This window comes from Trachemys scripta, chromosome 18, assembly GCF_013100865.1.
Source record: "Trachemys scripta elegans isolate TJP31775 chromosome 18, CAS_Tse_1.0, whole genome shotgun sequence".
NCBI lineage: Eukaryota > Metazoa > Chordata > Testudines > Emydidae > Trachemys > Trachemys scripta.
Genome location: NC_048315.1, coordinates 15662938 through 15676296, shown reverse-complemented (window position 1 = coordinate 15676296; position 13359 = coordinate 15662938).

Below are 13359 nucleotides of genomic sequence, written 5' to 3'. Positions count from 1 at the left end.
CGGCTCCAGGCACCAGCTTGGCAAGCTGGTGCTTGGGGCGGCCACTCCGGACAGGGGCGGCAGGTCCAGCTATTCGGCGGCAATTCGGCGGACGGTCCCTCACTCCCGCTCGGAGCGAAGGACCTTCCGCTGAATTGTCGCCGCAGATCGCGATCGTGACTTTTTGTTTTTGTTTTTGTTTTTGTTTTGTGGCTGCTTGGGGAGGCCAAAACCCTGGAGCCGGCCCTGGTTTTATCTGACCCAAAACAACAGCAAGCCAGAGAAGATGACTTCAATCAACCATTAAGAACCCAGCTTGAAAATGGGAGTTGCCTGGCTAAATTCTCTAGTCAGCTTCGGAAATCTCAGCTCCAGTTCCTGACTTCTGTACTTTGAACTTCTATAGAGCCTTCAATCAAAGTAAAGCTTGCAAAATTTTTCAGCTGAAACTTTTTTCCTGCAACAAATGCAGATACAGTCAGACATGACAAAGCCCTGTCTGGGATGATTTAGTCGGGGATTGGTCCTGCTTTGAGCAAGGGGTTGGACTAACTGACCTCCTGAAATCCCTTCCAACCCTGATATTCTATGATTATATGATACAGTGACCCAGAAACATTTTGTGAATTCTTGTCGATTTTGTCTAATTGTTTTGGTAAAAATGTTTTAAAATTTCTGAAAAACTGACAAATTTCATTTTGGTTTTCAGTTCTAAATGGCTTTTTGTTTCAAAAATTTCTTTAATTTTATTTTATAAATTAAACAAACGTTATAAAAGCTCAAAATCAAAATAAAACATTTAGTTCAACCTGAAACAATTTTTTAAACTTTTTATTCACCAAAAATTTAAAAGAAATTCATTTCCAGTTTGATTTAAAACTAATTTTTTTTCAATTTTTCAGAATAGCCAGCAAACAGTAAAATCCATTATTTGCCCAGCTCTAATCAGATGAGATTCGTGCTGAGTGGTTCGGGATCACAGCATTTTACATTTGGTAGAAGACAGCAAGTAACACTGTCCCCAAAGTGGTGATGGGGAAAGCAAGGAATAGCACTGGTAAGTGACTTGCCAAAGCTTATATGGTTTATGAGGTGGAAACAGAATCAAGGTGTCTAATTGCCATACATTGTGGCCAGACATAAAAGTATCAGTTGTATACCTCTCTTAGGCATCCCATTCATGTTGCAGCAGTACTACTGGAAAGGGTATTGGACTGCATTTGTCCACTACTGCACACTGTTTATTGTGCTACTTAAGTAACTAAGAGGGTTTTAAAATAAAACACAGTAGGGTCAGCTAAAAGCCAATCCACTACATTACAGGTAGGCAGGAAAAAAATCCCACCGAGTACTAATCCCATAGCTTTGTGCATTTTCCCCCCACACTATACAGAGGACAAAATTTTATTGCAAAGACTGAGCACCACTATGCGAGGCCTAGTGGACAAGGCACTAGACTGGGACTCAGGCAAGCTATTCCCGGCTCTACCACTGGTCTGCTGGGTAACCCTGGACAAGTCACTGCCCCTCACTGTGCCTCGATTGGCTCATCTGCAAAAATGGGGATAAAGCTGCTTACCCTGTTCACAAAGCGCTTTGAGATCTGATGAAAAGCACTATACAGAGCTACCTATTATCATCACTCATTTTGCAGGGCATCTACAGACTTTTCTATCAATATTGTTGGCCCGTTAGCCCCACCCAGAGGAAAATTTTCTCAAGTCACACTGTAGACAAAAGCAACAAAAACAAACAAACAAACAAACAAACAAGCCAAATCTGCCATAAGTGAATGCAATGGGTGGCTTGCTTTCTTACAACAGCTGAATTTGGTCCCTGATCTCTACCCTCTCCACTCTGCTTCCAGCCCTCATTTACTTCAATGGGGAGCTGGCTTCCGGAAGGATGGAGAAAAGAGGATCTACTTGAGGAAAGAGAGCTACATTGAGCATCGTATCTCCAACCTACTGGATGGCAAAAGGGCTATTTACTGTTAACTCTTCCTAAATTCTGCCTGATGCAGAAATACGTTGCCCTTCCAACCAAGGACTATGTTAGCAATGCTTTCTATTCTATCCTATATAGGTTCTATAACACACTCTCACTGTAGTATTTGCAGGTCCTAAAAGTCCTGGGAGGAAAAACCACTATTAATCATAGAATCATGGAAATGTGGGCTGGAAGGGACCTTGAGAAGTCAACCAGTCCAGCCCCCTGTGCTGGAGCATGACCACATAAACCCAGACCATTCCTGACAAGTGTTTGTCCAACCTGTTCTTAAAATCCTCCAGTGATGGGGATTCCACAACCTCCCTTGGAAGCCTGTTCCAGAGTTGGAAGTTTAGAAAGGGGAACAGTGTAATGCATTTTATTAACCCAAAAACTTATTTATAGTACAGCATAAGAATTTTGAGGCCAATAAAGATTTCTTGTCCAGGTGCTAATCATTGATGAAGAAAACACAGTTGATAGTATAAGGTGAGCTAAACTGACCTATCTGCTGTGATTTGCATTGACATCATGGGCCATAATCAGCACTGGCATAGATAGGAGAATTTCACCCTTGTACCCAAAGGCTCTGAAGTCATCAGAGCTGTGTCCCTGTTGATCAAGGCTAAATTTGACCATATATATGTGTGTGAGAGAGAGAGAGAGAGAGAAAGAATGAGTGAGCACATTTCAATATGTGGAAAAGACAAGTTAACAGCTATTGGGACACATTAAGCCTGACCTCATATTCTCTCCTACTGTAATGGAACAGTTAAGTGAAGAAAAGGTTCCTCCCCCCCACGAGGATCAATAAATCTGCAAATACGTTCTGCAAACCTAAGGAAAATAATTCAGATTGTAGCCTGCCTTATCTCCTGTTGCTTGCTGAATCACAATGTATCACATGAATTATTGCATAAACTGTGTGGGTACAGTAACTAATGTGGCATTAAGGATGGATCAGTAGAGATCTCTGACGTTGAACAAATACCTTATTTGCAAGAGCACTTTCCCCAACAGATGAAACAGGTGACCTTGTCTTTAAAGGGTTACAAAGTGAAGTTAATGATCTGCAGAGTTAGGATAAAAATCTTAGCTGAAATTTATCCAGAGATTCCTCTTAACCCTGCCATTGCACAGTACATTCAAACTGAAACACCATGTAACTGCTGCATGGAAAACCAACTGAATAATATAGTCCAAATCCTGCCATTGCTGGCACAGTAGGGAGGAACTGGCTGCTGCATCCTTTGCAAGTCTCCTGCTATCTGCGGTAGGACTCCATGAGGAAGGCTGGGAGCGATGCCCAGATGTACATCCTTTGCTGCTCCTCGAAGCAAAGAGCATGCCCCTTTTTAGAGCTTGCTGTGCTGACTGCTGCACTTCTGCTAGATATCTATGGAGCCATGGGCTAGACATGACTCCTTGCCTACATACCGCGCCCCTTCAGGGACCTCCGACACGTGGGCCAGAGTTGCCTCTCCCAGCGCGTAGCCTCTCCCAGAGTTGTTTTAGTCCCTGGGGAGAGATTCCATCTTGATGGTTGTATGGGAAGAACATCCCTTATGCTCTGTTGTGTGATGGTGCAGCACGGGGCAGAATTTAGGCCCGGGGATGAGGTAGTGTCACAAACACTGGAAAATTCCTGGCAAGCCATCCCTCAGTCCTATTCACGGACAGTTCCCCCAAATAAACTGCTACCCACCAGAGCTTCCCACAAGCAGGAGGAGGTATTATTTTTTACTGCCCGATCACAGTTTGCTACCCCACTATTTCCCTATCTGCTGGTACTATGGTAGCAAGTTGTGATGGACAGGGGGGTCCCTCTTGTCATAGTTTACTACTCCGTGAAATCTCTATTTTACATTTGGATATAAAACAAACAAGATTTTTCTAATTTAGAAAGATTTATGAATGTAATAAGGTATAAAAACAAAAAAATATTTGTGTACATTTAAATACACCTCTCTCTGTGCGGAGATAGGATAGATAGATAGATGCAGTGTAGATCTCTTCAGTTGGCGGTAATGTATTTTATGGGACATGCATGTACACCTCTGCCCGGATATAACGCTGTCCTCGGGAGCCAAAAAATCTTACCGCGTTATAGGTGAAACCACATTATATTGAACTTGCTTTGATCCAATGGAGTGTGCAGCCCCGCCCCCTGGAGCACTGCTTTACCGCGTTATATTTGAATTTGTGTTATATCGCGTTGCGTTATAATCGGGGTAGAAGTGTAATTGTTTTAAGACCAGGCATCTAAAAATATTCTTAGAAGCAGTATAATGCATAAGAGTAAATCACCCTTTCCTACACAGAAAGCATCCAGGTAGGGCTAAATTAAGGCATAGACATAGGTCCATGCCTAGAGACCTAACTACTGCAGTCAGGTGATTACGTCAGAATCCCAACTTTTCATTTATTAAAATGAAAAACATTTGTAGCCCTCACGGCTACAATCTTGAAAATGTAAAAGTGACACATGCCACTAGAATCTCCGAAGGCTATTGAACAGAAGCTACTAAAGATAAGCATTTTTAAATCAGCAGGTCCAGATAACTTTCATTCAAGAGTTTTAAAAGAGCTGGCTGAGGAATTCACTGGACCATTAATGTTGATTTTCAATAAGCCTTGGAGCACTGGGGAAGTTCCAGAAGACTGGAAGAAAGCTAATGTTGTGCCAGCTTTCAAACAGGGTAACCAGGATTAACTGGGTAATTAGAGATCTGTCAGCCTAACATCGATCCTGGGCAAGCTAATGGAATGGCTAATGTGGAACTTGATTAATAAAGAATTAAAAGAGGGTAATATAATTAATGGAAATCAACATGGCTTATGGAAAATAGATTCTGTCAAACTAACTTGATTTTTTTATGAGATTACAAGTTTGGTTGATAAAGGGCACAGTGTTGATCTGGTATATTTAGACTTCTGTAAAGCATTTGATTTGGTGCTACATGACATTTTCATTAATAATGAGAATGATGTAACATTAACACAATAAATGAATTAAAAGACCTAACTGATAGGTCTTAAAATGTAATCATAAATTGGGAATCATATTAATGACATGGAAGACAACATAAAATTATCACTGAAAGTTTGCAGATGACACAAAAGTTGAGGAAATGGTAAATAACGAAGAGGACAGGTCACTGCTTCAGAGCAATCCGGATTGTTTGGTTAACTGGGCACAAGCCAACAATATGCATTTTAATACAGCTAAATGTAACTTATCTAGGACCAAAGAACGTAGGCCATACTTACGGGTTTAGAGTGTATGAAACCGCTACTTGTTTTGCAGGACACGTTTATTGAGCGGTCTTTGGTAGGTTTCTTTACACAAAGTCACTCTTTCAAATTGCAGTTTTGATTACTTTGGGGCTGTTTTTCATGCTATGCTGTTATTTATTTTAATGAACTCAGCTTTCCCTATCATTTGAGTTGGGCTAGGAGAGTCTGCAAGCCTTCAGAACAGTTATGCTGTGCAAAACTTTTGCACATTACTGTAAAATAGCTTGAAATGGAAATGAGGACAGAGAACATGTAATCATGTTTAGCAACTAGGGAAGAGGGGGAGAAATGGGGAGCTTAAAGAAAAGAGAGAGAAATTGCCACGAATCACACAGAGAAAGGAATTGTTTCCTAGCAGACCCAGAATGCCCGACACATGTATATTCAGCTAATGAAATGAAATAGATTATCTGTCTGACTATGATGGGGTGTGGAGATAAAGTCCAGTGTTTAGAAGGGAGAATGGTCATAACCCTGTTGTTGATCTGAAAATTGACAATGTAGGGGTCTCGGATCACAACAGAGAGCAGCCACAAGGACAAGGGCTCAGCAGAAGAGGATTTCTCTACTAGGGGAGAGCATGCCAGAGAACCGGTAAAAATGTGGAGTAACTCAGGAACAGATATTCTGTGAGAGACGAAGCTAACACCTTGTCTACACTTACGTTTTGCTACATTAATTATGCCAGCACAGAGTGGCAACCTCCCCCCGCCCCAGTGTGGACACAGGTATACCAGTATAATAGTATTTATACTGGTACAGTAGAAGCTTGTTTGCAGCAACACTTTGTAAGAGCAACTGCTGCTTGCGAGCAACATTTCCCCTGGGAACACACTCTCTACTGTGAATTGTCCACTCGGTAATGGAAACATAGCTGCCGCAGAAGAATCACATTTGTCATATTGTTCATCACATCCAGGGGTGGAGATTGGGTGGCATTTAGGGGCACTCCCCCACCCCCAACTGTTTCTTTCCACTCTCCTCCGAACCCTGGCCCTTCAGCCCAGCTCCATGGCACACAGCCCTGTTCACTTGCCCTGCCTGACAGAGGCTGTGTGGAGAGCCCGTGTGGGGGAAGTTTGCGGGGAGCGTCTGGAAGACAGGGATTTTTCAGAGGCGGGGGAAGTTGGGATTGGGGGAGCAGCAGAGGTGCAGCTGGAAGGTTTCCTCCTCCCTTCCCCAGTGTCTGGCTTGCAAGCAGCCAGAGCGGGTGAGGTTTGCTATTTTGCAGTAGGGAGTATCAGGAACCCCCACCTTCATGCACTGAACTGATCAATTGCTGGCGACACGGTGTGCAAAGCGAAATAAACCACACTGGGATAAAGTGCCTTATGCCTGTGCAGTGTTCAAGCACAGGCGCGTGAGCCAAGACAGTGCCATACTCCTCCTGCCACACGCCGTCCTCTTTCATCAACACTTCTTGAAAGTAGAGTCGTCTACGTTCCTAAGTTTTACCTAAGCATACTGTCAGTCTATTGCCCCCTATTGGGAAGCTATCTATTGAAGTGCTAGGCTAATTGTGTCCACAAGCCTAGGGCTTTTACTAATATAACTTTTTTTTTTTTTTTTAATCCCACCCTTAACTGAACTAACTATCCTGATAAAATTTTAGTGTAGCCAGGCCTGAGACTTCAGCAGGAAGAAATTCTGCTTCTTTCTTCATTTAATGGGGCCAATTCTTCTCACACTCTTGAAAATCTAGAGTCACTCCATTTCACCCAATCTGTGTAAGTAAGAGGACAGTTAGAACCCTTGACCAGGCAATTGTGTTTTCTATTGTGACCAGGCAGTTGGGTATTTCTATCGATGTTTAAAGAGTTTAGGATCCTTGCTGGAATGCCTGATCCTCTGTTTAACTCTGGCTGTAGCAAGACTTATTCCTTTTTAGCTTTAAGAGATCACGGCTGTATGAAATCATGTTTTTAGTCCTGGCCAGGAGAGGCCAAGATTGTCTGCACAGGGAAGTTAATCCAAAATATCCAGACTAAGGTAGGGTGTGAATTTAAAGCAGTGGATTCAGAGTTCATCAGGAATAGCTAATCAGAAATGTCTATTCTCAAATAACTTCTTGTGTAGTCCTAAAAGAACACAGGACCTAAGCGCTATAATGCTATGGAGACTTCCCCATGTTGTCACTTCTACAGGCGGGCATGGCAGAGCAGGACAGGACCAATGCATGTGGGGGCGGCCAGGGAGAGATGGCACGTTTGTTGTTTCCGCTATATTTGTTGTAGGGGAAAAACAGGACTAAACTCGAATCTGCCCTTGTCAACCCCGCATCTTTCAGCAGTACTAAATTCCCATCTGTATAAAAGCTCAGGTAAAACTCTTATTACTCCTCTCTGTGTGGATGGGCTACTCGAGAGTGGGTTCTTTTGCATCTACTGGACTGCTGGGGAGGAGGAGGGACTAGCACTAGGCCTTTAAAAGGCAGCTTAGCTGAATCAAATTGAGTTTCCAAAGCAACAATGAAGAAAAGTCCACAGCCACCTTGAGTCTGGTGTGTCAGTTAGCATTAAAGACGGAGTCACTGACATTTTAGAAACCTTATTAGGGACCACTGATGTCAAAGCACTCAGAATCAAACTCCCTACAGGAAGATTTAAAATTAACCATGCAGTGGCCATGTACAGAAAGCCATGGGAGGGACTACATCGCTTAAAGCACTCTGACGGGCAACTGAACCTTTTGAGCAACTGCACAATAGGAAGGTTGAGGGAGACCACATGATCCGAGCTGATCACTTTTTGTTTAAGGAGCTTCCTTCCCATCTGTAAAGTTCAGGAGCTGAAGGAGCTACAGGTACTGAGTGTGAAGCCGTGAGATTCCAGGACAGTCCAAAGGTTACACTTAGGGCTGAGTGCATAGAGTGCAGACACTGCGCGCCGAGTTAGCACAGATATAAAGAGCAGTGTAGACGCCACGGCACTGCTGAGGAGGGGAGAGTAGACAGAGCCCCCTATGTGCTTGAACCCTAGACAGGGCTTTGGAGCTGTGCTCCAGCTCCAGGCAAAAACCTGCAGCTCCACTGCTCCGCGCTCCAGCTCCGGGCTCCGCTCCAAAGCCCTGGTATATAACCTACGTGACTCTCTACACATCCACGCAGTGCCTACCCCATCTTCGCTGCTAATTTTAGCGGTGTAGCGTCCTGCTGCCTCCCAACTGCCGGAGCCTTTTCCCGCTGCCTGACAGGTGTGGACGCAGCCTGCTTTCATTGTGGCACATAGCTACACATCTAGTGTCTGTAGTCTACAGGCCACCAGAAGCATAGACAAGGCACTAGAGAAACTGAGGCTCAAGAGATGGGTTGTAGCTGAGTTTTTTGCCAGAGGAATAGCCTGTGGGCAAATTGTGTTCACCAAATTACACTGAGAAAATCCCTCACTGTGATACCTACTTCTCCTCCAACAGCAAACTGACTTGCAAGGCACTGAAATCTGCTATTGATCGGCAAAGGGGCAACAATATCTACAACTGTCTTTCTTTCAGTCTATCCTAAACCCAAACAGCATATCTGAAAAAAGATTAACAAATCCACTGGCTCCTATATGCCATTTCTGAATCATGTGCTATATGCCCTAATGAACCGAACCATTATTTTTTATTTTTTGCTTGTAGTAGCTTTTAGCTTTCTCTGAAAAGGGAACTTCCTATTGGCTCCCATTATTCAATCCAAATGTTTGAGAGTTTCATATCAGCTACAGCTTGGCTATAGCTTTTTGTGGAAAGACAGAGATCCATGATATAACCCTATACGATTCAGGCACTCATGTTGCAAATCTAGTTCTTGGCAGTGTTACATGTGTTTTTCCAAACAGAATTTAAACCCCACAGACAGAAATTTACAGCCTTACCACACTGGTGATTTCCTAGTCTAAAAATAAAGTCCAAAACCTCAACAATGTGGGGGAACAAATTGTGAATTTTGTGTGAATTGACTTATGAGGGTTACATCTTGGCAGGAGCCAAGAAAAACAGACACCAGCTTGATAGTCAAGGCAGATTCTAAGGGTAGATCTTCATGGAAAATCAAATGTGTGTTCATAGCATGGATTAGCTACTCGGATTAGCTAATAAGGGTTAAAACAACAATGAAAACATGGCAACTTGGCTTTTAACTTTGGTTAGCAGCTCAACTTCAACCCCAGCTTTAATTGGAGCTGCTAATCAGAGTTAAAAGCCAAGTTCTTGTGCCTTCCCGGCTATTTTAGCCCAAGTTAAGAAAACACTTTGTTTTTGTTTTGTTTTTTGCAAAAAACATCTAAGATGACTCTTAGCATCAGGATTTTGACAGCTGAATTAAGCACACCAGTCAGAAGTTTAACTTCTCCGATCACAAATAGTTGAATGATTTATACAATCAACATGTCCAGTTCTTTACTGTTGGCTCTGCAAGTGCAATTTTTTTTCTTTAGATAAGTATAGATACAAATAGGTATCCCAGGTTTTTGATGCCCCTACCGTAAACTGCAAGAACAAATTATAGCAAGTTTGCTTTGCTTTAAGATTTATTTTAAAATGTCCTATATTGAAAGACCGGCATTTTCCAAATGACCGAACAAGTGGACTACAGGTTGTGTCTCTAACATTGACCTAATCAGTATTTTATTGTGTGAAGCGAGGAGATTGCATGGGGCTGCTATTCAAAATTAACATAAAACTATGTTGTAGTTTGTAACAGAACAGCATGTCCCTGAGAAAAGCGATATGTCTTCCTCCTCTTGTCCCTCGGCTCTTGATTGTAATGTAAATTTAATCCTAAAGCCCTAACAGGCAGATGGAGGACACACTGTTCAAGCTCTGACTGTCTTCTGCAAAGAAACATCAAATGAAACCTTTTTCAGGCTGCTGCTTCGTATTTGTTTCTTATCTGCTCCAGTGGCTAGTGGAACCTTTTAGCAATGAACTCGGGCAGCTGGGATAATATTGTTAACATTCCCTGTCCCTTCCCTTAGTCATTTTTGTGCATCTGTTTATCGTAAGCTTATTCAAATATGTGCATCTTACGGGATAGCCTCACCTGGTGTCAATCAGTGTAGCTCCACTGACTTTAATGGAGCAATACTAGTTTACGCCAGCAGGGAATCAAAGGGCAATGCATAGAAAACAAGTACCTTGACTAACTACATCAATAAAACTTCAATCTTAACTAGAGAACTCTTTAAAAAAAATAAATCCTTCTTGGCAACGAACAAGGTTTCCACCATGGTCTTGGACATAACTTCCCATCCACCAAGGGGTATAATAATATCGTAACAGTCAGGGAAATGAAACATCACACTCCCTGAATATCGAGATGGGCATATACAACATAGAACAGATGTGATAAACTGGAAGTTTTGTGACAGGTTTAAAAATTAATGACTTTCTTCTTTCTGTCACTGCCCCTTAGGTATGTCCTTTGCCTGTTTCAGATTTTGGTGATCTACAAACCACTTGGCCTTTAATCCAGATCTCTGTCATGGTAGTGCTGAATACTGGCCACTAAGCTATAGGGCACCACTACACCAAGCTTCCCTTGGTATACATGAGTTGGTTTTGAAACTAGATTAGGAACAGAACATAGGTTTCCTGCACTGTAGCAAAGAACATGTAAACCCGCAATCTTTACTGAGGTGAAATTCCCATAGAGGGAATTTCTTCTTTTTTTTTTTTTTGGATTAAGGTCTAAAGGCCACAAATGGGCATATGCTAAATAAAGGGTCTTTTCTCCCTGAGAAAGCAGGGAGTGAATATTCTTAGAGCAATAGGTACCAGTGTCATGCACATCAGGGATCACTGATGTTTAAGCACTGAGAATTAGCTCTTTCTATACAGTTTCAAACTGAGCATACTTTGCACACCCCTTTCTTTTTGGGCTAGATTTTTTTCAGTAGTTAGTCCTGTTTTTCCTCCTCAGGTGACCTCTTGAAAAAAAAAAATCTCCATAACATCTAGGACCCTGAAAGTCTTGAGATGTTAGATACAGATGTACGCTACAACCACCCGTTACCTCTGCATCATGCCTCATTCCTTCAACTTCAAGGGACCATGTAACCAACATTGCTCTCAAAATGAATCTCTTCCATAGAATATTGCATTGCATTTGACCATCAGGCCAGAACAAGGTCCAGGAAAAACAAACACTCCCACCAATGCCCCAATGTAGCAGGTGGATAAAATGCACTAAGAGCCTCCACATGGATTTGACCATTTCTACCAGTATCCTACCTTGGCTTGCCTACTTTTATCAATAGGGATTATTGCATAACATCCAAACATGCCCTAAGAACTTTGGAAAAGACAAAAGAGCTAACCCACTAAAATATTAGATGAGTAAAGGATTATGAATAGGAAGGGAGGGGGTAAGAAATAATGGTGGTAACAGCCATAGGATTATGTGTTTACACAGATTTGACATGTGCACGTCAGAATGGTTCAGCAAGTATATCAAATACAAGGAAGATAATGAATACACTTGACTCACTGATCGTGGCCATTGACTGAAAAAGTGAGGTTGTAAATTATGCGGCCAGTGAGATCACCATACCTGAGGAGATCAAATTATAGGTGGTAAGGTCAGATGGTATCATCATGAATGTCTAGTCAAACCCCATGTTCAAAACCTCCACTCATCTAACATGACTTTTTTTCATCTCTCTCTCTCTCTGATTTGGCATTTGCCTCACCAACCCACGCTCCCTTGACTGTATACCCCCAAGAGAACATGAATGATGGAAGTATGACCAAGTGGCCATATATATGAGACTACATATATTCTAATCAAAGAGAAAAACAGAGAGAGACAGGGGTGCTGGAACAATTTTTATAGTGGGGGTGCTGAGAGCCATTGAACCAAACTATAAACCCTGTATATAATGGAAACCACTTCAAGTCAGGGGGTGCTGCAGCACCCCTACTTCCAGCTCCTATGGAGAGACAGAGAGAAACATTAATATGTTAAATAAGCCAGCCAGGGCCATGAACAGTTCTGGAAGCATCTTGTGCTGCTATTTTGCTAGTTATATTTTCATCTCAGAAATCATACTGCGGACCTGATGTGGAAAAGTACTGATTGCCCACAAAGCAAAGGTTTTCAGCAGCTCTCAGGATCAGACCTTGAATGTGACATTAGTACTGACTTAATGGAGGAAATATACAAATAGCTACTTACCAGCTGCAGCCACAATGAAAAGGATCCGCTGTGTTAATTACTCTCTGCAACCTATTTCCCACTATTTACATGCACATTGGAGCAGTTAAAAAAAAATTTTTTTTTAACTGGACTTTTCCTGGGGAATGAAAATGGCTTTTTGACAAAAGGGAAATTTTCTCATGAAATTTTGGGTTCTGTCAACAGTTTTCAGGTCTCTGTTTTTCCAACAAAAACTTGGAAAAAATTTATAAAGCATTTTGATGGAAATGAAGATGATGTGTCTGCAAAAAATGTTCATGGCACATGCAGATGTTTCTGCCACTCTAGTGCATATTAATAGAGCAAATGGCCATAAGCAATGCATCTGTCCACAATGTGTGGAAATCTTTGAAAGATGCAAGTAGAAATGTGCAGAGGCATGAGGAGATTGTCCAGATGCCATCCAAGGCAAAATTAATTCTAATAATTTACCAGCAGGGGTCGGCAAACTTTGCAAGGCCACACCCACTGTAGCTTTGGTATTAACACACACAAAAGAGTGTGTGCAAGACAATCATAATATTTGCTTATACTTGTATCTTCTCTGATTGATGGACAATATTTGCTTGTGTTTGGTATTTATAGCCATATTTGCTCCCAAGTAGTCAAGCGTTGTCAAGCCTGAAAACGGTTGCTGGGCATTTGTAAGCAATACGCAGCAGAATGTGCTGCAAGGTAGTCTTTGCAAGGTGTTTTCATAAGAATTAAAATAATACAGCATAAAAACAACCCAGAAGACAGCTGCATCAGCCCAAGAAACAGGGGCAGCTCTATGTATTTTGCCGCCCTAAGCATGGCAGCCAGGCAGCTTTTGGTGGCGCGCCTGTGGGAGGTCCGCTGGTAACGCGGATTCGGCGGCATGCCTGCAGGAGGTCTGCCAGTCCCGCGGCTTCGGCGTACTCGCCGCCGAATTGCCGCCG